A 23,328-nucleotide genomic window follows, 5' to 3' on the forward strand; every position below is an offset into this window, starting at 1 on the left:
GCCATCCCTGTTTCTGATTTGATCCCAAATTTTCAATTTGTCCCTATTTTCAATGGATAAATGTTGGAGGGTAAGCAGCTGTCCCTTATGATACTTCCCAACAGTGGGCAGGAAACTTACCCACTGATTCTTAACAACTCTGCAGCTTAATCTCCACGCACAGGAATGGATGCTGTCTGTCGTCATTCTTTAGCATGAGGGGGCCACTATTAAGAAATCAAAACCTGCAGAGCAGTTTTTTTTAATCTTATAATGCAAGCACACTGTTAAGTGGGACTAACTTCTAGGTAGACATGTGTAGGATAGTTAAATTTCCTCTGCCTTCTTTTATCACGTAAGAAATAAATGATCAGAATTTTTTTGCTATTCAGAACAAATGAATTAAAATGGGAAAGTTTCTTTGAAGCAAGGGAAGGCCATCCATAGCAGTTTCCTTCTCTATCTAAGCTTGGAAAGTCCTTCAAATCCCCGATCAGTTCCTCAATATTTCCTCTGTTCATAATGAGTTGTAGTTGCACAATTTGAACTATGATTTTAACTATTCATGCCAAGCCATCTTTCATGGATATGATTTTATTAACTATGAATCACACTGGGCAGAATCATCTGCAGACTTCTATTTAGGCACTGTGCCCTCTTATGCCAGCTCTGCACAGGTTTTCATAACCCAACTGATTTATTTGAAAGATAATATATGGCTTCCTGGCAGGGCTGGTCATAGAGGCTTGCAGCAGGGTTCCTTTAAGGAGGAGAGGGATCAGAGAGTCTCAGAGTTGGGCTGCACTTAAGGAGGTAGTCCACACACAAGTTAATTCATTGTGCTTGTGTACACCATCTGATGAAAGCTGCTCACTGCTTAACAGCACACATATGTGCTTCATTTGCAATTGCAAGGGAGAGCGGAATGGAAGTTCTAGCCCAAGGGCGGCTGTAAAGAACTGGAGGGCAATGAAATCAAACTGATAGTTCATTGTGTAATTGACAGAAGCTATCTGTCAAGGAGGCAATTCTGTGTAATTGACAGGAGGAGCATTCTGACAAGGAGGCAAAGTTATTAAGCGATTATATGATTTACAGTGTTCTTATTTGAAAATCAATGGCTACACATGCACACGCACAGCCACACACATAATTTATCATGCTGGTGGCCACAATCACAAGCAGCAGCCTTGCACAGTGTATACACAAGGATAAGTGTTAATCATGGTACAATCTCTTAATCTGCTTTTAAACTGGAGTGTGGAAAAACCCCAAGGACTGATTCACACATGCATACATCTCCTTCAGTGACTGCAGCATCAAAGAGAGACTTGCAGGTGTGAAAAGGCAGCTGCGGACCACCAGACAACACAAATACAGTATGTATCACCTGAAATGCTTATGTTTGCAGAAATGTCATGGCTTCACTTTCACTTTTCTTCAAGGCTCCATTAGTGATGTTAGACTGTAGTCATCCCAAAGTAAGATTGGGATCAGATGGGAATAATCCTTCCCACAATCTCTTTCTGAGCTGAACTCTGATTCTAGTGTGGCTCTTCCCACATGGCTCAGCTTTTCCCATGGGGAATAATGAAAGTATTGAAGCAAACATAGTAGTTTTCATCAGGGTCTATTAGTTCACATATTCGATTGCATAGTGTCAACTACAACAAATGGCACAACCAAGTCCAGAAAATAGCACGACTGTGGTCCAATAGTCCGAGGATTGCTGTTTCAGCTCACATATCACCTGCAACGACAGCAATCTGAGAGAATGGAAGAAAGCCAACCTGAGCAGAACAGCTGCAAGAAAGTCATGATCTGCTGTGCAGTGTCCCTGAATGGCAGTGATCCTGCAATGTAACCTTCTGGCCATAAGCAGCTTAGCTAAAATACTGGCACACCCTTTATTTATAGCCTGATTAGATCAGTATTCAGCCATATATGTATTCCTAATCAGGTTAGGTAGGTTATCATCTCTGACACCAGATTATTCACATTCATTCAATGGGTGTGTTGAGAGATGTGCTATTATGTGAAAATGAATATTTGAGATACAGCCATGTGAACCATGCATCAGATGATATCTAGAAAAAAAACATTATGTGAGCTGATGCCTTTTTGAGGATGGCTCAGTTGCTAGATTAAGTTAGGGATTTCAAAGGCATGGAATTGATATCCAGGTGCAATTTCCAAAAGGTGACACTTTGTCCTGGACCAGCACAACTTTCAATTTGAAACAGACACTATGTTTATATTCCAGCATTATTTTTTCAAAGGAAAGGAAAGGAAAGAGGAAAGGAAAAAGGAAAAGAAAGGAAAGGAAAGGAAAGGAAAGGAAAGGAAAGGAAAGGAAAGGAAAGGAAAGGAAAGGAAAGGAAAGGAAAGGAAAGGAAAGGTCCACCACCTGAATTACCAAGACTGAGTTTTCAGGTGATTCATTGATTGAGTTTCTCCATTTGCCTCTCTTCACTCCACTCTTCCTTTCCGCGTGGGAAGAAATGAATGTATCTGCACTTTCACTGTCACAAGTCAAGCATAATAGCAGTGTACACACATGCAAATTTAACCACCCATTAGCATCAAATGGATTAATGTAAGGAGTCAAAATCAAGGTGGCTCATTTGTTTCACATTTACTGCAACTGTTAATAAATAGAGGCTCATGGTCACCTCACACATCGTGAGTTTTTGCAAATGGATTCGAGTTTTCCTAGGTATCAGTGCTGGTGCTGTTTTTAAAAAACAAAACTTTCCCCAACCGTGGATCCTCAGATACTGTTGGACTACATCCCCAAGAGTCACCTTCCTCAGACATTGCTGAACTCCAGTTCCCACCATCCCTGGTCATTGGCGACACTGACTAAGGCGAATAGAGGTGTAGCTGCCTCTGTTTCCATGAAATACTTCTAGCGTTGAAATCCATAAGGGTATCTTCGTATATAACCTAGGTTTACATCTATACTCCTGAGAAATTATTTAAAATCTATAAAACTACTGCAAATACTTGTTGGAAATATGAAGAGCATGAAGGGAAGTTTTTATCATGCTTGGTGAACATGTAAAAAAGTCAAAAAATATTGGATACAAATACATACACTGATACAGTGAATTTTGAAGGTTAACTTTCAATTTGAAACCAGAAATCTTCCTGCTGGGACATATGGACATTCTCTCTTTTAATTCCTTTTTCTTTATCTTTATTTTGGACCCCCCCCCAAAAAAAAAGATATTTGACAATAATCTTTGTATCTCTCTTTATAAACTCTAATTAAAGAAATCCATGCCATTGCTGAGGTGTTGCTAGACTTAGGCACTTTAATAAACTGGCAACCATGGCTGGCATAAACACACCACCTTACCTTTCCTCCCAATTAATCTTGTGTAAACCAGCAAGTTTGCTCTGTTCCCCATAGAGAAGACTGAATGTTCTTGGCACATGGGCAAGTGACTCAGGCATGATTCAGAGGTGTAGGCAAACTTGTTAAGGGCTTGTTCAGCACCTCATGTGTGGCCACTGGTCTATGAAAGCCCTCTTTCAAGCCAGATCGCACCTGGATGGCGAAGTATTTATGACTGTCCTGAAAGTGCCATCTCATAAAAGCTGTAGAAGCTGAACAGTGGAAAGCCCTGCCCTCCAATTAGCAGAAGTCTGAATTATTTTTGCTTTTTCAGGAAGCAAAGAATCTATGTTCATATTGTACTGGTGGAAATGTGGTTAGAGTAAGGGAGAGACATAATTTGTTCTCACCTCTTAACGGAGGACCTTTAAAACTCTTCACAAGTTCCTAGGCTAATGAACACTTTCTTCACATTCATATGTTTTCCCTCCCCAAATATTTAAAACACAGATTTAAAATATAATTCCTTATTTCAATATTTGACCAGTATCTATTTTTTTAATATATTTTTATTAATTTTCCAATACAAAACAAACATCTTATTTGTCACCAACATCCTCTTCTTTGACTTCCCTCAGCCTTTCTGATGATTCTCCGTTCTATTACTTCTCCCACATTTCTTACTTAATATTGCACTACCTTGATATCTTATTTATCCCTTATTTTTTAAACAATATTTCTACCTTACATTTTCACAGAACTTCCTGAAAACCTACAAACGTTATTTGATCATCACATAGTATTTGCATATACTCTGTAAATTTAGTCCAGTCTTCAGTGAATCTCTGGTCACGTCGATTCCGGATCCTTCCTGTTAGTTTATCAAGTTCCGCGTAGTCTGTCAATTTCATTCTCCATTCTTCAATCATAGGCAATTCCTCTTGTTTCCATTTTTGGGCCAACAATATTCTTGCTGCTGTTACTGCGTATAAAAACAACTTCCATTCTTTCTTATTAACATCATTTCCTATTATTCCTAGTAAAAATGCTTCTGGTTTCTTAGTAAATGCATATTTCAACATTTTTTTCATCTCATTGTATATCATCTCCCAAAAGCTTTTTACTTTTTTACATTCCCACCACATATGGTAAAATGTTCCTTCTTTTTCTTTACATTTCCAATATTTATTACTTACTTTATACATCTTTGCTAACTTCACTGGTGTAACATACCATCTATACATCATCTTCATCACATTTTCTTTTATTGTGGTACATGCAGTGAATTTCATTCCTTCCTTCCACAATATTTGGCCAGTATCTAACAGGTGACATGGCGCATTTTACATTGTGTATTAAAATACACAATGAAACAATCCCATTATATAGATGTTCATTAAGATAAACAATAAAACAATATATATTTCATAAATATAAAGTATAAAACTATATTTGATAATATTTCAAACCTGTGATGCAGCAGATATCAACATCTCAGAATATCAGGCACGCAACACACAATATTTAACAGTATTTAATGTTATGTGTTTTGAGGGTTCTTTTTGCACCAGGCATATATATATATATATATATATATATATATAGTTGGCAGAGCATCAATATTTTGAAGTGTTACAAAAATTAACTTGCCGTTTCAGTACTACATATTTCTGGGAAGAAGATGGTGAGAGCATTTCCTTGGGTTATCAGTTTTGCTCATTTCGTTAGCTCCTGGCTCTTTAGGGCTGATGCATATGCAAAAGACAATTGAATACTGGCTGAGACTGGAGTGAGATAAGGCAGGGAAACCCTGGTGGAGTTGGACTGTCACTTTTCACAATGTGGGGCGGGTGGAGAGATTAATAGTCCCGAAACTGTTCTATTTTATCTGCTTGCTTCAAATGTTTCTCTTTTTCCTCTACATCTCCACTGGTGACAATAAAAGAGAACGCTAAGCTATATAGTTCCAGGTGGCTTGCATAATGGGGGCGGTGGGGGGGGAACCTGTCTAATGAAACTCTAGCGATTTCACTGGGCTTCTGTCCAGTTAAAATTTGGCTTGGTGTTATTACAGAGGAAAGGAAGAAAGGATGCAGATTCGTAAAACAGGGATCTTTGCCAAGTCTACAGCCTCTTTCATCGCCAGATGGGTGGCTGAAGGAAGTATAGTGACTACATTGCTTAGGTGGGGTTGACAATTGTAACCATGGTGAAATTATATAGAAGGTAGAGTTGTGTTGACAACATTGCAATTGCCGTGGATAAAAAACATGTGAATGATATATAAGAGTTCTCTCCCCCACCTCTCTCTCTGTGGTTGCCTGTGAAATGTGCAGCTTGGTTCTCTTAGGAAGCTAGGGGATCAAACTTGCAACCTTGCCATTATTAGCACCATGCTCTAACCAACTGAGCTATCCAGGCTGATACCTTAAGAATGTGAAAAGAGTCTTGCTTATTCATTCCAATGGCCCATCTAGCACAGCATTCCATTTTCACAAGGGTCAACAAGATGCCTATGGTAAACCTGCATGCACTCACTTCTTTCCCTAAACTATACCTTGAATTATGGAGGCATCTCCAGTGAGGAGCACACTGTTTTCTATTCCTTCTGCACCTGAAACATTATAGCCTATAAAAGGCAAAAGCATCTGGACACATTTTAATGTGTCAGCATGGATAAAAATGAGTTCCAATGGGTCAGGGTCCAATTTTGTTTGTATTTAATATGTTGCTTCCACAACATCTACTGCTTACCAGATGAAATACATTTCCCAGAATGCCTTTGAGGAAGTTGCTGAGGATCCTGAGAAGTTAATGCCATATCTCTCATGCCCTGCTTGTGAGCTTCCCATAGGCATCCTGTTGGCTACTGTGAAAGGGAATGCTGGGCTGGATAGGTCTATGTCTGATCCAACAGGGCTCTTCTTAAATGTCTGTGTTCAGAAAGCAATGGTGCAGAGAAAGGCATTCTGAGTGGATATTCTCCACTCGCTTCTACTATAGACTCTCCAAAATCAAAGCCTAAACATTTTCTGGAAGCACTGTAAAAACTACCTCTTAAGATCACCTTTGGGGCTCAGAATTAAGGCAGGAAAGCTTGGGGTAACAACCAATGTGAGTCCATCTTTATTGTTTTCTGTTAAATTAAAAAAAATGGTTGCCTTACAGTTTACAGTCATACCTCGGTTGAATGTGCTTCAGGTTGAGTGCCTTTGGGGTTGCGCTCCACAGCAACCTGGAAGTAACGGAGAGTGTTACTTCCGGGTTTCGCCCGCTCGCGCATGCGCACTCAAAATGACATCATGAGCATGCGCGGAAGCAGCAAAATGTGACCCACGCACGCGCAGACGCACCATCACATCTTATGTTCCATTCAGGATGCGAACAGGGCTCTGGAACGGATCCCGTTTGCATCCCGAGGTACCACTGTACATATATTTAGCAGAGTAAAAAAATGAAAAACTTTGGAAGCTGGAGCTAACCCACCACTCATCATTTATCTCATTCAAACATCACTAGTGTTGCTCAAAAAGGTAAAATAAATTCTACAGGAGGCACACTGGTAAAGAAACAAAGGTTCTTTACTCACAGCTACTTGTATACTTCACATCAGCCCTGGAGGTCTGGCAACCCTAATGGTGAGTCCTGCAGAAACCTGACTTGTTACCAAGCTAGGGCCAGGGGCAATACCATGGGGATTCCTTCAAACTCTATGGATCCTGCCCAATGTCATCTCCCGCCAAGGAGTGGCAAACCTGGATTTCTCAATCAAACACCAAAATGTGTTCTGTAAATTCAGGGTCTGTGGGTGTATGAGAAGTTGATTCTTTTAATTGAAAAGAACAAAAATAGAAGAAATAAAACTACTGGTGATCACATCCGGCTGTTTGTCCCCCCCCTGAAATATACTCCCCTAAGGGGCAAGCAAAAAAGCCCCTTGGTGGCTGTGTAGAAAATGTACGTAATTCCGTCTTTCATTCCTAATGACATTGCCACCATTAGATTCAACTAACTCTGCTGTAATTAAAGGGTTTATTTTGTTACTTCCAAAAGCTCTCCCTAATTACATAGTGCTTGTAAAATACTGCTGTTTGGATATTAGCATGCTTTTAAAAGATAAAGTAAAGTAGAGAGGAGGGTCCTCTCCAGTGGTTTGATTTTTCTTTATACCATGTAATTCCTTTCTTCCAGTGTATTCCAATGAAACAGCATCTATATACGGCACTGAGCATTCACCTTGATTTTCTGGCAGGGTATTTATATGTCTCCCCATTAATCATTTATTCATTCAACACTTTTCAATGCATTCAGAGCTGTGGGTTTCTGGTGCTAGAGTGACAGAGTGCTTTAATCACTTTAATTGCGCAAACTTAAATTTCCCAGAGTTCCCTGGAAAGAGGGATTGGTTGTTAAACTACTCTGTGAATTGTAGCTCTCTGGGAGAAATAGGCTTGTCCTAACATCCTCAGCACCCATAACAAACTGCAGTTGCCAGGATTCTTTGAGAGAAGCCATGACTGTTTAAAGTGGCATGATACCGCTATAAATGTATAGTGCAGATGACAACTTATTGGGGTAGATCATGTGAAGTGTTTCATATCAGAAGCACATTTCTGGGCGGGGATGTTTTACATGCACAGCTGCATAGATGTGATAAATGACGGCTTCCATGTGCAACTGCCACCATACGGAGCAAAGTACCAGAAGATCCCACCTCTTGCCCCTGGCATCCTTTGCCTTAATGTTAAATGATTCAATTATTTTCTTCGGTCCTGGTTTTGTCTTGTCAGCCTGGTGTTGCATCACATAATCTGAAAGAACAAACAGCGATCAAAACAGTTCCCCAAAAGCTTCAAACCCACTGATATTTTTTCCTGCCTCCTGCTTTCTAGTGATCCTGCCATATGCTGAAGACTTGTATGCCAATTTGAACCAGATGCTAAAAAGAAACAGGCTTCTCTCCCTCTGATTTTCAGATTCAAACGTTCCCCAGCCAGTCTGGCATGACTCATTCGCACAGCAGAACCACCTTCCATGCTCTTCTGTTTATGAAAGCTGTTAACCACAGTGGGAAAGAGAGAAGTCATGAATATAATTAATGTCTTTGTATAATACCAAAATTTTAGGTTGCTCCCCTCTCCCTGCTCCCCTCTCACACAGCAATAAACAGTTATGGTAGAGTAATAAGGAAGTGGTAGCCTGTGACACATACAAATCAGCCTACGCTACAACAGCTAACAACTCTTTGTTCTCTCTGATGTCATGAGCTTGGATTCCCAGCTAGGGATTTTCTGACTAAGCCATATAAATTCACAATGTGCTTCTCTGGATTTTCTCACAGTCGTGGGTAGATGGGTGACGCAACACATTTTTCATTCTGTAGCACATTAATGGGGTGCTGCCTAGCAGTGGTGCAAAAAACATTACCTCAAATGACCACCTATGCTCGATCGTACATACACAGGCGAATTTCCCTCCTCTCACAGTCTCTATATCGTCTTATCAAGTGCATTATTATTATTATTATTATTATTATTATTATTATTATTATTAAATTGTCTTTTAGTTCTGAACGTGAACTCTATTTTATTTTAATTGCACTGTAGACCAAAATTGGCATCCATATATTACTGCATCAAAATGCTATTGGGGTGAGTAAGACACTTTCCTATGCACAACCCTATTTGGTTGTTATCAGTGAAAATTATCTCACCTTTCCTATCCATGAAAGCATCAGTAGAGCAGGCATCTCCACCAAACTGGAGTCCTTGCTTCCACAGAGAAGATGTGTGGATCTGTCACTCTTGCTCATGATTATCATATTGCTCATAGATTTCATATCATATTTTCTCATAGATTTTAAAATCTGCAACATTGTTCTAGGGGTGGGGAGGGAAAATAACCCAAATCACTAGAATGAAATCTGTATTTGAAAATTAGCAGAGCATATGTTAAAAGCTGTAGAGTACACGATCACTGCTTTCTACAGTATATCTCTCAGATGTTCAGAGAGGCAGATGGCTTGAAGGAGAACATGTAGTTATCATTTCTGCTCTGACACAATGTGGTAGTGTGCCATTTGTCTTCTTCAAGTAACTGCGTCCAACAGGTAGAGAATGAGATGAGAGCAACTTAAGATCATGAGAAGAAGAAAAACCTTGACTAAACCATTGCAATACTTAAATTATTCCCAACAGAGTGCCAGAATTCTATTCAGCCATTTTGTTTGTCCTGAGTACTAGCTGAGATCACTTTTCTAAATGATTCTACAAAATGCTTTTTAGTGATGAGTGGGTGTTAATGATTGCTGTTAATGTAGCATAGAAAGTAGAAGGGGGCTGTTTTTAACAGGAATTTACATTTTAGTCAATGTAGTTTATTTGCAAGTGAATTTAAGGTGTGTGGTTTTTTTAAATCCAGTTTGATGTAACTTATAAAAATGGCCCTCAGTTACTTTGGTGGGTGTTGTCCACCCACAGATACTGAAGTGATCTTTTCATTTTGTGATACATAGATAAATCACAAATGTTCTGGTCTTAGACATGGTTTAACATGGACAACACTGGAACAGAAAACTAGTTATTTGAATTCATCCTAAGATGCATAGATGCCTGCTGCATATTTACCTTTGTAGCCATCCTCCTCTCAGTCTCTCTGTCCTGATCCTCTGTTCAGAATCACAGCATCCCAAGACTGCTTTTTTGTGATTTGCATTTGAGTGTAATGAGTAGTTTGCTCCCCCATCAGATACAGGAAAGTACAATTACAGCAGCACCACCATAAAATTCACATAAAATATGGGAAAACCCAATCTTCTCAGCTAACCAAAGCAACCCAATACAGTAGTACCTCGGGTTACATACGCTTCAGGTTACATACGCTTCAGGTTACAGACTTCGCTAACCCATAAATAGTACCTCGGGTTAATAATAATAATAATAATAATAATAATAATAATAATAATAATTTATTATTTGTACCCCGTCCATCTGGCTGGGTTTCCCCAGCCACTCTGGGCGGCTTCCATAAAAACCAAAAATACACTAAAATATCACAGATTAAAAACTTCCCTGAACAGGGCTGCCTTAAGATGTCTTCTGAATGTCAGGTAGTTATTTATCGCTTTGACATCTGATGGGAGGGCGTTCCACAGGGCAGGCACCACGACCGAGAAGGCCCTCTGCCTGGTTCCCTGTAGCTTTGCTTCTCGCAATGAAGGAACCGCCAGAAGGCCCTCGGCGCTAGACCTCAGCGTCCGGGCAGAACGATGGGGGTGGAGACGCTCCTTCAGGTATACTGGGCCGAGGCCGTTTAGGGCTTTAAAGGTCAACACCAGCACTTTGAATTGTGCTCGGAAACGTACTGGGAGCCAATGTAGGTCTTTCAAGACCGGTGTTATGTGGTCTCGGCGGCTGCCCCCAGTCACCAGTCTAGCTGCTGCATTCTGGATTAGTTGTAGTTTCCGAGTCACCTTCAAAGGTAGCCCCACGTAGAGCGCATTGCAGTAGTTAAGAACTTTGCTTCAGGATGAGAACAGAAATCGTGCTCCAGCGGCGTGGCAGCAGCAGGAGGCCCCATTAGCTAAAGTGGTGCTTGAGTTAAGAACAGTTTCTGGTTAAGAACGGACCTCCGGAACGAATTAAGTACTTAACCCGAGGTACCACTGTACATTGCGCTGCCTGAGACGGCCCAACAAATGGCAGCAATAAATCAAGATGCTTAATAATACCCAGGGCTGATGTAACTGACATCAAAATCAAAGAAGCATCTTGACCTCTACCTGGTAACAAACATACAATAATAACAATAATCATTTAACCATTTGCTGCCCTTTCATTTCTCTCTCTCTCTCTCTCTCTCTCTCTCTCTCTCTCTCTCACACACACACACACACACACACAGAGAGAGAGAGAGAGAGAGAGAGAGAGAGAGAGAAAGAGAGAGAGAGCTGTGTGAGATGACAGCTTCACTGTCCTTAATTGTAGGATTGGCCCTGCATCTAATTATATACCTGATAATGGCCCACACTCCCTAATAATTATGAGGGGATTATAGGAAATGTGACCAATGTTACTCAAAGTATGGAATGCATTATTTTTTTAACTCTGGATAAATCATATATCCTTTTATGCAGATATTCATACTTCAACAACAGACATTCAATTATTTCTAAATAAATACATTTTTTTTTGTTTCAAGTTCTCCAACTCCACAAGCACCCATTTTAAATTTGCACAAATATCACATGCAAATGATGAAAGAATGCCTTATTCCTCCCTCCTCTGGGAGGCGCCAACTCTATATAAGGAATGGGAGAAAAGCAGTCTCCGAATGACTTTCAGACCACCTTTGGTAACCACAAGAGGCAGTCAAGACTAGGGATCATTGTCCCCCTGCCTTGAGAAAATTTAGCATATATGCACATAACAAAACCATCCTTCACAAGAATTTTCCATAAGGCAGCAGGAACAATAGAAAATTAGTGACCTTGGGATGGCGCCAGGAAGCTGAACAGCTTGGCCATTGTGTGGAAACACAGCTGACTTTTGCACAGGAAACAATCATGGTTGATTAGATACTACAAACTCCTGCCTCTATTCCCCCCCCCCCTTTGTCTATCACCCCAACCCCTTTCTATGAAAGTGAAAGCTTTCTAACTCTGAATTTCACCTATCCGTCTGTGACACAATTAGTTTTGTCAGATGTAACCTCATTCTACGAATGGAACTATCAAATGTTTCTCTTGATGATAAACTAGGTAGTTATCAATGCAATAAATCTCCCACCCTTTAGAGTAGGGTTCTATTTCAGTCCACCAGGCTCCCCATTGCAGAAGGTGAGCCCATAACATGTGGGGCACTACAGGAATAGGAGTAGTGTTGTTTGGAAGGAAGCAGAGATAATAGGACTGAATTCAGAGCACTTTATTTTGTCTTTCATGTTTTATGCGATCTTTCAGATGATGTAAAAGCCACTGCTTGAAACCTAGTCGAAGTTGTTCCATTTGCAGCCTTGTTAACTCGGAAAATCTGGGGAGTTTGGCACTGTAATATCACTTAACGAAATATGTGGCATCCCAGCATATCGTTCTTTCCCACCATTTAAAATTTAGCATGGCATGGCCATAGAATTGATCGAGAAAACACAGTTCCACAACACAGCAGGCAATGCAGTGTGAAATGAATGTTAGAAGCACTAGCATGATAACCAAGGAAAATAGCACATAAATCCAACATCTGAATGCAGCCTTAGTTTGTCCTCATTCTCCTCCTTGTGTGATGGGAATCATGGGTGAGGATAGAAGGAGAGTAATGGAATAAGATCTATATGTGCTGTGATCAAACAAATCCAAAGTCTGGCTACAATGAGCCTTCTGTAATTATGTTTAGGAACTAAATAACATATGCAGCACACTACTATCACAAGAAAATCAATTCTTTACTTATGTTGTCAGGTCTCCAAAGAATGAAAAAAAAAAGTTTCATTATTAAAAACTGAAGGTAAGCCTTAGAGAAATGAAAAGTGCAGAAAATGAAAGAAAAAAAATTCCACCATAATTATAAAAGCTAACAAAAAAACATTATTATCCAGAAAAGGAAATCAATCAAGTATAAGCTACGGAAGAAAATCCATTTAAAGCAGTGTGTATTTATTAGGCCTCTGCACCAGCTACAAGATTCAACTTGTATCTATAGTGATGAACCCTAGAAAAGAACCAACCCAATCTCTTTTGGACTGTTTTTGCTCATTCAATGTATTGGGCAAGGCAAATGGAAACCAACTGCATTAGCACACAGACTCCTTCCAAACACACAACCAGCTCTCCAGGCAGCCCTTCCCCTTTTATCCCTGAAGGAGAAGGACTGGTGTTTACCCTTGGATGTACTTTCAGCAGATGGGATGGAGTGGAATAGCAGTGGTTTCACCTAATACCAAACATTCACTAACCAATAAAAGTTGTGGCCTAAGTTGATCCAATAATCTCTATACTACTACTACTAATAATAATTTATTATTTGTACCCCGCCCATCTGGCTGGGTTTCCCCAGCCACTCTGAGCGGCTTCCAACAAAGATGAAAAATACACTAAAATGTCACATATTAAAAACTTCCCTGAACAGGGCTGCCTTCAGATGTCTTCTGAATGTCAGGTAGTTGTTTATCGCTTTGACATCTGATGGGAGGGCATTCCACAGGGTGGGCGCCACTACCGAGAAGGCCCTCTGCCTGGTTCCCTGTAACTTGGCCTCTCGCAGTGAGGGAACCGCCAGAAGGCCCTCGGGGCTGGACCTCAGTGTCCGGGCAGAACGATGGGGGAGGAGACGCTCCTTCAGATATACTGGACCGAGGCCATTTAGGGCTTTAAAGGTCAGCACCAACACTTTGAATTGTGCTCGGAAACCTACTGGGAGCCAATGTAGGTCTTTCAAGACCGGTGTTATATGGTCTTGGCGGCCGCTCCCAGTCACCAGTCTAGCTGCCGCATTCTGGATTAGTTGTAGTTTCCGGGTCACCTTCAAAGGTAGCCCCACGTAGAGCGCATTGCAGTAGTCCAAGCGGGAGATAACCAGAGCATGTACCACTCTGGCGAGACAGTCTGCAGGCAGATAGGGTCTCAGCCTACGTACCAGATGGAGCTGGTAAACAGCTGCCCTGGATACAGATTTGACCTGTGCCTCCATGGACAGCTGTGAGTCCAAAATTACTCCCAGGCTGCGCACCTATGTTGTGTCTAGTTATTTACTCCAGGGAATGGGTTGGTCATGGGGCCTCGGCACGCAAGGAGATTGTAAACTTTTAGGCAAATGCACAATTTTGGGAAATCTCAAAATGGCCAACATTTGCAGGCATATTAGCTCCTCTTGAGTGGATAATGATGAATGGGTAATCCAATGCAAGTGAGAGCCAGTTATTTGTGACTCACTCCTACATGGATGATGAGTGCTGGAACACCTAATGCCATTTCAATGGAACTGCACCTCATGCACAGGAGTAGGAGATCTGCTCTTGGAAAAGCAGTGTCTCCTCACACAGTTGGGGGTATATCTGAAGGACACCCTATCCATTTGGTGCCCTTACTGCCTTTTCTCTTCTTTCTTTGTTTTCCTGTTCACCTCACCTCCTGTCAAAATTTGGACTATAAACTCCTCGGAGCAGGGATGTTGTCTGTATGTGTGCATGCTTATTTGACTCTGCGAAGCGCTGTGAAATATGGTGTGATAAATCAGAATAAAACATAATAATAAATAAAAACTGGCCATAAAGAAGCCCATGGCCCATGCACATGCCAAGGTGCCCGTCAATTTGACAGGTCCCACTGGGTGCTAATGAGATCCTGTCATGTGCGATGACAGTTTGACTTTAAGATCCCCACGCTTGATTGGCATCTGTGTGTGCGTGGGAGAGAACTGAATGCATAAAAGGTGGCAGCAGCTGCTGAGCCACGAGAACAAGGCCGTGGGTGAAAGGCTAACACTAGGATTCCTGAAGTGGCAGCAGAACACGAAGCACAGGGCACTCCTGTCAAAACCAGCAGCCTTATTTATTTGTATTTCCTGTCACAGTTATATCTCACCTTTCCTTGCTGCCCCCATTTTCTCCTCATTTCAACCATGTGAGGAAAGCTAGTCTGAGAGACTGTGACTGGCCCAAGGTCACCCAGTGAGTTTCATGGCTGAGGGGAATTATGAACCCAGATGTCCCAGGTCCTAGTAGACCCTGCTTCATCATAGAAACCTCTAAGTTTACATAAAATATATACCGAGCTTATCATTAAAAATCAGAACTTAAAAATAATTTGTCCTAATTTCACCCCATCCCAACAAATTTAATAAAGCCAGCAGTTTAAAAATTATACATTATAAAATAAAATTACATATTGAAATCCATGGCAACTTTACATATCTAGATAGCTTTGCTGAAACAAACATGTCTTAGCAGGCATTGAAAACATTAAAGCACAGGCACCTGCGTTATGTTGGTGAGCATCTGTATCTATGCCTAGTAAGTAAGCCTGGCTACATATTACACCCCTCATCATGTGCAAAAGTGGCTTGGCTCTGACTGATAAGTATTCTTCCTTTCCCTTTCCAGTTTGTTTGTCATCGTTGTTGATGATGATGATCATATAATAAAAAATAAATATTATCCTTTTATCTCACCGTATAATTTCCTCACCCTTGCACCACAGAAACCTTTATTCCCTCCCACTCCCCCACCCCCGGACCTCCCTGCCTATCGACCATCTTTATCCAGCAGGCCAAAAGTCAGTGGTGTTGGCATTGGTCCAACCAAAAGGCTACGACATGTCTTGGGGGCAGGCCAGGAACTGGGCATACTACAGGCGATGGCTCTCAGAGCCACCTGCAAGTGGCCCATTGCACACTGCTTGGGAATTAACACACATACCCCCACACAAAAAAAGCACACATAAAGCAACAATCCACTTTGAACTGAGAAAAAAAACCATTTCCTTTTAAAATAAAATATAATAAAATGTCAGAACAATTTCACAGCTATGGCATATATTTCACACCACATTTCTTGGCCCTGCATTCATCCATCAGTGAGATGAATATATAATATTCTTCCACTTATAACACAATGACTTAACCTGGATGTAGATTTGCTGCAGATGCCTGTTTAGGATAAGGAGTGCAGCCTTTTGATCTTATACAGTGGTACCTCTGGTTAAGTACTTAATTCATTCCAGAGGTCCATTCTTAACCTGAAACTGTTCTTAACCTGAAGCACCACTTTAGCTAATGGGGCCTCCTGCTGCTGCCACGCCGCCGGAGCACGATTTCTGTTCTCATCCTGAAGCAAAGTTCTTAACCTGAAGCACTATTTCTGGGTTAGTCGAGTCTGTAACCTGAAGCATATGTAACCTGAAGTGTATGTAACCCGAGGTACCATTGTAGTTCTGTGCACACTGCCCACGATACCTTTCTTCATAGTGGAAGCCCCCCCCCCCATAATTAAACACTATTTAATTCTGGGATGATTCTGGGATGATCAGAGGTGGATTTATGTGCTTTTAAATGTTTATATTATGCTTCTACAGAGTGAAGAGATAGTATATGTATATAAAGTGTGTGTTTGTATTCTTCCCCCCTTCTGAGCTGTAAGGATAGCATTATTGAGTTCAGTTTCCTTCATATGAAGAAGCACCAGAGCTATACGATGTCCACAATATTTATTTAAACTTACAAATATAGAATCAGTCCACACTTCAGGGTCCCTGTTGCCAGTCAAAAGCATGTGTCATGCCCTGCCCCACTGTCTGAGAACCTACTTGTGTTTGCAGTCCTAGGCAGATGTCAAAAAGCAGGACGTCCACTGAACGGATTAAAGCTTGCAGCTAGTGTGTTTTTGTGTGTGTGTGTGTGTGTAACAAATCCATTCAGCTCCACAATACAGTATAATGCTCTTCATTTGATTATATTGGGTTTGCTGTTCCCTCTGTAACAAAGAAGGGAAGTACATCAAGAAAATGTTGCTGCAGATGGAACGAGGAGTAACACCATGAGCTCTTTAGACGAAAACCAGTTTCAATGTACATTGTGTTTCAAGGCCCACTTCCTCTGCTCTGTAGGTCTTGAAAAGGAACATCCCACTTGTGTCTGCCGACACAAAGGAATGTTACAGCCCACGTGATGTTATCAGTCCTTCCTGTGGTACTGCAACAGTATCCTGGTTGTTCCTTCCAGAGAATTAGTAATTGTTTTCATGGGAGGAGTGACTCCTTTGGGTGGGATCTCATGGCATCTCACTCAATGGAAGTGGGTGGTGTTTGGAGAACACCCAGGCACATGACACAGATCTCCAGCTGTAGAGAAACCAAATCCAGGAGCCTAAACTATCAAAGCCATTAGTAATCACAGTTCTTAAGGCTGATTCATGACATGAAGACTTACATTTTAAAGCACAGTTTAACGCAAGGGGGAGAGTTATTGCACATACGAGCTCTTGGACCTGACCTAACACTGTTGGACACTGTGTTCTCCTTGTTTCCTAGGGCAGTATCAAATTCCGTCGGCTTCTGACCACATTCTTTCACCGTATCTTGAAATCTGTCCAATTTATATTTGTACTATTTGATTTAAGGCTGCATGGCTTTTCAAATATAATGATCAGCCAAGTTCAAGTTATTTCAGTTTTAGGTTTCATTCAAGGCAGTCCTGAATTGAAGATTCACATTTGCCATCTTTCCCAGTTGTTCATAGTAGAACACTGCCAGCGGTGTGATGAGAGGTGTTATTTATTTCCTCAATCCCAGACAGAAAAACTAAATGGAACATGCACTCCCAAGAAAAGTACAAATGGAGCCCTTATTGGAAGCTTATGATTTTACTCCATCAGTTCTGAAATTTGTATCTATGGACAAACCCACCTGAACTAAAATTGTGACCCTCTGTGGTTATGTGTCACCAAAGGTCACATGCTTCACATCCGATGTCCCCTGATGTTGTTGGACTCCAACTCCCATCATTCCTGACCGTTGGCTAGGCTACTGGTGGTGTGTACACACTAAACTTTTAAAGCACATTTGAAGCCTATACTTTCCCTCAAAGAATTCTGGGCACTGTAGTTTGCCCCTCACAGAACTACAATTCCCAGCAACCCTTAGAAAGCTAGTGCCCAGAATTCTTTAAGGGAGGAAATGTGTCTTGAATATGCTTTAAAGGTATTGTGTACATGCAGCCCAAGGTGTGTGGAGGCCGCCATGTTAGCTACATAAAAAAAGAAAAAAGCCTCAGTTCAATTCTTGGCAGAGCTGAGAAAGACCTCAGCCTTCTCCAACCCGGTGCCACCACTTTGACACAGACAGCATGGTTGTGCTGGCTGTGACTGATGGTAGATAGAGCCCAAAACATCTGGGGGGCACCAGTTTGGAGAAGGTTGATGCACCATTTTAGAATACATCAAGTTTGTCTGAATGCTCTTCCTAAGATTTGTTATTCATACATGTTGCATGTTGCATGTCTGAATGCTCTTCCTAAGCTTCTGATATGGAGCTACACTAGAAGTTAGCCGGAATTACAGCAAGATACTATAGTACAGTGGTACCTCGGGATGTGAACGGGATCTGTTCCGGAGCCCCGTTCGCATCCCGAATGGAATGCAAGACGCGACGGCACATCTGCGCGTGCGCGGGTTGCGTTTCACCGCTTCCGCGCATGCTTGTGATGTTATTTTGAGAGTCTGCACATGTGCGAGTGGCAAAACCCGGAAGTAATGCGCTCCGTTACTTCCGGGTTGCCGCAGAGTGCAACTCGAACGCACTCAACCCAAAGAACATTCAACTCGAGGTATGACTGTATAGACAAATCTAGGCCTCATGGACCATTGATTTGAAGCAGTACGACTAGTGTTAATATAAATATTAATTAGGCAGGAAAGCTGACTAAACAATTTTAGGGTGTCAAGTGACTAAGCATAACTCAACTTGGTTTTCTGCGGCTGCAGTGCTATGCACACATTTTGGAGTGAGCCCCAATAGACACAGCAGAACTTATTTCTAAATAGATATGCATAGGAATGTATAAAACTTTATGTCATTCTAAATTAGTACTCACTGGTTTATACAATTCAAAGGCAATATGAAATCCATTAGCAAGAAATGACTTAAAATTATAGATAGATGTAAATATAAATATAGATATATAGGAACACATATAGATAGATATACTTGGGGATATTAAAAATAGCATTCAGTTGGTGGGAAATAGAGGGAGAAGAGCCTACCAAAATCTGGTCTATTTTCAAGGAAACTGAAGTAGAAACACATTTTTTTTGTCTGGGTTTAAATAAAGCATAGATTTTTCTTAAATGAATCGGCTTGATCAGTTGTTGAATTTGCATCTGCATCTGCACTAAGCATTACATCTGGTTTAGAAATCATTGGCTTTTTCTAGGGAATCCTGGGAACTGTAGCTCCAAACTGAAACTAGATACTGTATGGTAAACAGATGAATCTTACCCCAATGGCCAGACTACAATCCCCATAATTCTTTGAGGGGCAAGCATGACACTTTAAAGTGGTATGAAACCAATGTAAATTGTAGTAAAGTTATACCCGTCGGCTTTGATTCCAGTTCAGCAACAAAACTGGTGAGCAGGCTTCTGCTGATTAGTCATTTTGCTATTTCATTTCCCCTTTATAAAATGGGAATTGTAGCTTGTTACTCTAAGTCCTGTGACATGGAACTAATGCAGCCAAGAGTTTGTGTAGGGCTATAAATAGATGAACAAACCATATCAGTAAGGTGTTTTGTCGTCATGCTGGTGGGCTATAGCCAATGGAATGGTACTCAGAGTTGGCGCATTGAATTTAATGCACCTAAATTAGTCATGTCCATTTCAACGGATCTGCTCTGAGTATGACTAATGCTGGATCCAAGCCCATCACTCAGACTTGTTTGGAAGAGACTAGATGTTCTGTCTTTGGACGACTTACATGAGTCTTTAGTTAGTATCTGTAGTGAGCATTAGCTGTCGTGACACAAATGTGCATTACTTCATCGAGTAAAATATGAACTTGGATGTTTCCCATCAATGGGAATAATTTAAGCTTCAGTTATTTACTCTGCCGCCCACCAGAAAGAATTTTAATGACCAAATGCCTGTAATATGTGCACTAGTGACAGGAGTTATTTCTGCATAGCTCTCCAAGAACGTGTTATTTTGTTAGAACTAATAATGTCATAGCAACCTCACTGAAAATGGTAGTGGCTAAAGTGTGTTAACTGTGTTGTCCTGTCTCCTGATAACACTTCTGTTTCTGTGATAGAAAACATAGCCCAAACTAATCAGTCAGCTTGTGGAGCATTGCACTCAACCAAGTGACCCAAAAAAGGCTATGATTCTATTATTTATTTATTACAGGGTCATTTCAATGTTGCTGGACTCTAGTTCTCATCTGCCCCAACCAGCATGGACAATGCTCAGTGATAGTTGTACCCACAGCTTTCCTGATTTGTTACATTTGTAGCCCATCTTTCTCCCAAGCAGGTCAAGACTGGTTCTCCCTTTGCTTACAACCACCCTGCGAGGTAGGTTAGGCTGAGAAACAAGGTCACTTAGTGATTTTCCTTGCTGAATGCAGCAGTTCTGTGTGATTGTTTGAGGTTGGAGGATGGATGGTGGTTAATGGACTGAAGTTGAATCCCGACAATGCAGAAGTACACTGTTTTGGGGGCACAGGGGGCAGGCAGGTGTGGGGGAATCTCTGGTCCTGAATGCGGTAACTGTGCCCCTGAAGGACCAGGTGCACAGCCTGGGAGTCATTTTGGGCTCACAGCTGTCCATGGAGGCGCAGGTCAATTCTGTGTTCAGGGCGGCTGTCTACCAGCTACATCTGGTACACAGACTGAGACCCTACCTGCCCACAGACTGTCTCATCAGAGTGGTGCTTGCTCTGGTTATCTCCTGCTTGGACTACAGCAGTGCACTCTATGTGGGGCTACTTTTGAAGGTAACTCAGAAACTACAACTAAAGCAGAATGCAGCAGGTAGACTGGTAACGGAGTGGCTGCTGGGACCATATAACACCAGTCCTAAAGGAACTTCACTGGCTCCCAGTACATTTCCGAGCACAATTCAAAGTGTTGATGCTGACCTTTAAAGCCCTAAACAGCCTCGGCCCATTATACCTGAAGAAGTGTTTCCACCCCCATCGTTCTGCCCAGACACTGAGGTCCAGCTCTGAGGGCCTTCTGGCGGTTCCCTCAGAAGTGAGGTTACTGGGAACCAGGCAGAGGGCCTTCTCGGTAGTGGCACCTGCTCTGTGGAACGCCCTCCCATGAGATGTCAAGGAGATAAAGAACTACACAACTTCTAGAATACATCTGAAGGCAGCCCTGAATCAGGAAATTTTTAATGTGTTATGTTTTTTATGTTTTTATATTCTGCTGGAAGCTGCCCAGGTGGGCGGGGTAATAAGAATAAGAATAATTTTTAGGTCTCCTCAGTCCCAGTGCCCTGTTCTGACCGCTATACCACACTGCATCTCAACTGAGCATTGCAGCCCATATCACAGAGTGACAAATTCATCTACAGATGCCAAATTTACATGGTTGAATACCCATAAATTGCTAACGAACAGCAGCATATTGCTGACATCTGACAAAGCATGTTGACATGAGTGGATATAAGCCAGGTGTCTGTACAGGTACCTTGCACAGGTAGCTTGTCATTCATAGCCTGTTCCCCTCTCATATGTATAGAGAACAGGTTTGTGATGAAGTGGACAGAGTTTTAGACTGCAGAGACCTTGGCTCTAGCTTTAGTTAGGCATAAGACATAGGTAAGACACTCTGTTTTAGACTAGCCTATCTCACAGGGTTGTGGGGATTTTTATTTATTTCATAAATTTTATATACCACTTGATTGTAGAAAACTTCCAAGTGGTTTACAAAAACAATAGAACAGCAAGATTATTGATAAAATAATCAAAACAGTTCCCAGAATTCCCTGTGAAGCGGGATTGGTTGTTAAACCATCTCGAGAATTGTGAATGTGGTCTAGGACACCTTGTTCTGCAAGCCTCTCAAAAGAGACTGTGGCTTTCCAAATGACTTCGAAACCATGTAACTTAAATATGGGAAAGTTAAAGCCCAACACTTTCTATTCAACAGAGGCAATAACCTAACCCTAAAACTGGACACTGGACAAACAGTGGTTCATCCACACTTCCGCTTTCCCTGCCAGTTTCCTCCAGGAAAACCCGCTGTTTACCCCTGAATTGGAGCAAATGTCAATCAGGTTCTCTCCGGGTTGGCACTTGCTCTGATTTAGCATTAAAGAGTGGGTTTTCTGGGGGGAAACAGTGGGGCAAAGACAAAACTCATTGGATCCATACCTAAAAAGCACGGGACAAGCAGAAAACAGCTTGGACCCATGCTTCTCTACCTCCCAATTTTCTTGATCTGTCCCTCACCCCCCCACACACAGACCCAGTTAGCTTTTCATGGCCACTGAGCATGCTCAGTCTCCAATGGACTGGTTGTATAATTCTCTCATCCCTTAAGGATTCCCTCCCCCAAAAAACCCATACTTCTGCAGACTTTGGGGTTCCCTTAGCCTGCTTGTATCTCCTGCTTGTATGTGTGTGTGTGTGTGGGGGGGAGTGTCCTTTTGGCCCTATCAGAAAGAGAGGAGACAATAATTTGCTTTGTTTCTCTCTCCCCTCCTCCATTTCCTGCTTTATTTCCCTAGTCTTTTCTAGTGAAAGGTCATAATTCAAATAGGGAGGACACAGTCACACACTGTGTATGAAATCATAGAGAAGGATGGCATTGATGTCAATTATGCTTTTTTTTTGCTCTGGGAAGTGAAGAGAGACAGACAATAGGTCTCCAGGAGCAGAAAGGACAGGCCCACTGTGTGTGGCACGTTTCCTAGAAGACAGGATGCCCTGTCAAACTCTGTGTGCAATTTCAGCTAGCGTCTGATGTCTCTTTCCATTGTATTATTGCACTGTATACAACAGAGGCTTGGCGATTATATATATATATATATATATATATATTACCGCAAAGGCAACCCAATGCACAGGAAAATGCTTGTGCTGTTCTGAATTCATGTACCCTCTGACATCCTGCCGATCAAAATTGTGACACTTGTTTTTTGGGCCTGAGCTCTCTCTATATTATATCCTGTATGGATGGTGAGGGTGTGGCCCCTAGTTAAAGCAGGGGTAGAGCTAGCCTGCACTCCCCCCCCTCTCCTCAGCCATCCCCACTGAACATGCCTGATCACTCTCCTCCCTTCACACATCCTTTCAATGTGCGTAGCGTTAGTTTCGCCGCAAGTACCAGTGCTGGCTTAGCACAAAACAAAAAGTCATGACACAGCACCCTCAAAATTGGTTTGCAGCATTTACTAAGAAAACATAATGAATGTTTTAATTATTAAAACGCTAGGAACAATGGACCTTGGCAGATTTTATAGGGACTTATGAACACTTAACTTTTGATAAATGGAGCTGGTGAAAGTATCAAATGAAA

At 41.6% G+C, this 23,328-nt stretch overlaps 1 long non-coding RNA gene across 2 annotated transcripts; it reads left to right on the forward strand.

Moving 5' to 3' along the window:
- Positions 1 to 7,509: 7,509 nt before the first annotated feature.
- On the forward strand, positions 7,510 to 13,273 carry LOC307213042. Of its 2 annotated transcripts, XR_013837361.1 has the most exons (4): positions 7,510 to 7,572; positions 8,926 to 8,970; positions 12,774 to 12,819; positions 12,911 to 13,273. It is a non-coding gene; the product is annotated as an uncharacterized lncRNA (long non-coding RNA). The 2 variants fall into 2 exon arrangements; XR_013837360.1 differs by having other exon boundaries at positions 12,774 to 13,273.
- Positions 13,274 to 23,328: the final 10,055 nt, after the last annotated feature.

This window comes from Podarcis cretensis (genome assembly GCF_951804945.1).
Source record: "Podarcis cretensis genome assembly, chromosome: 3".
Classification (NCBI taxonomy): domain Eukaryota; kingdom Metazoa; phylum Chordata; class Lepidosauria; order Squamata; family Lacertidae; genus Podarcis; species Podarcis cretensis.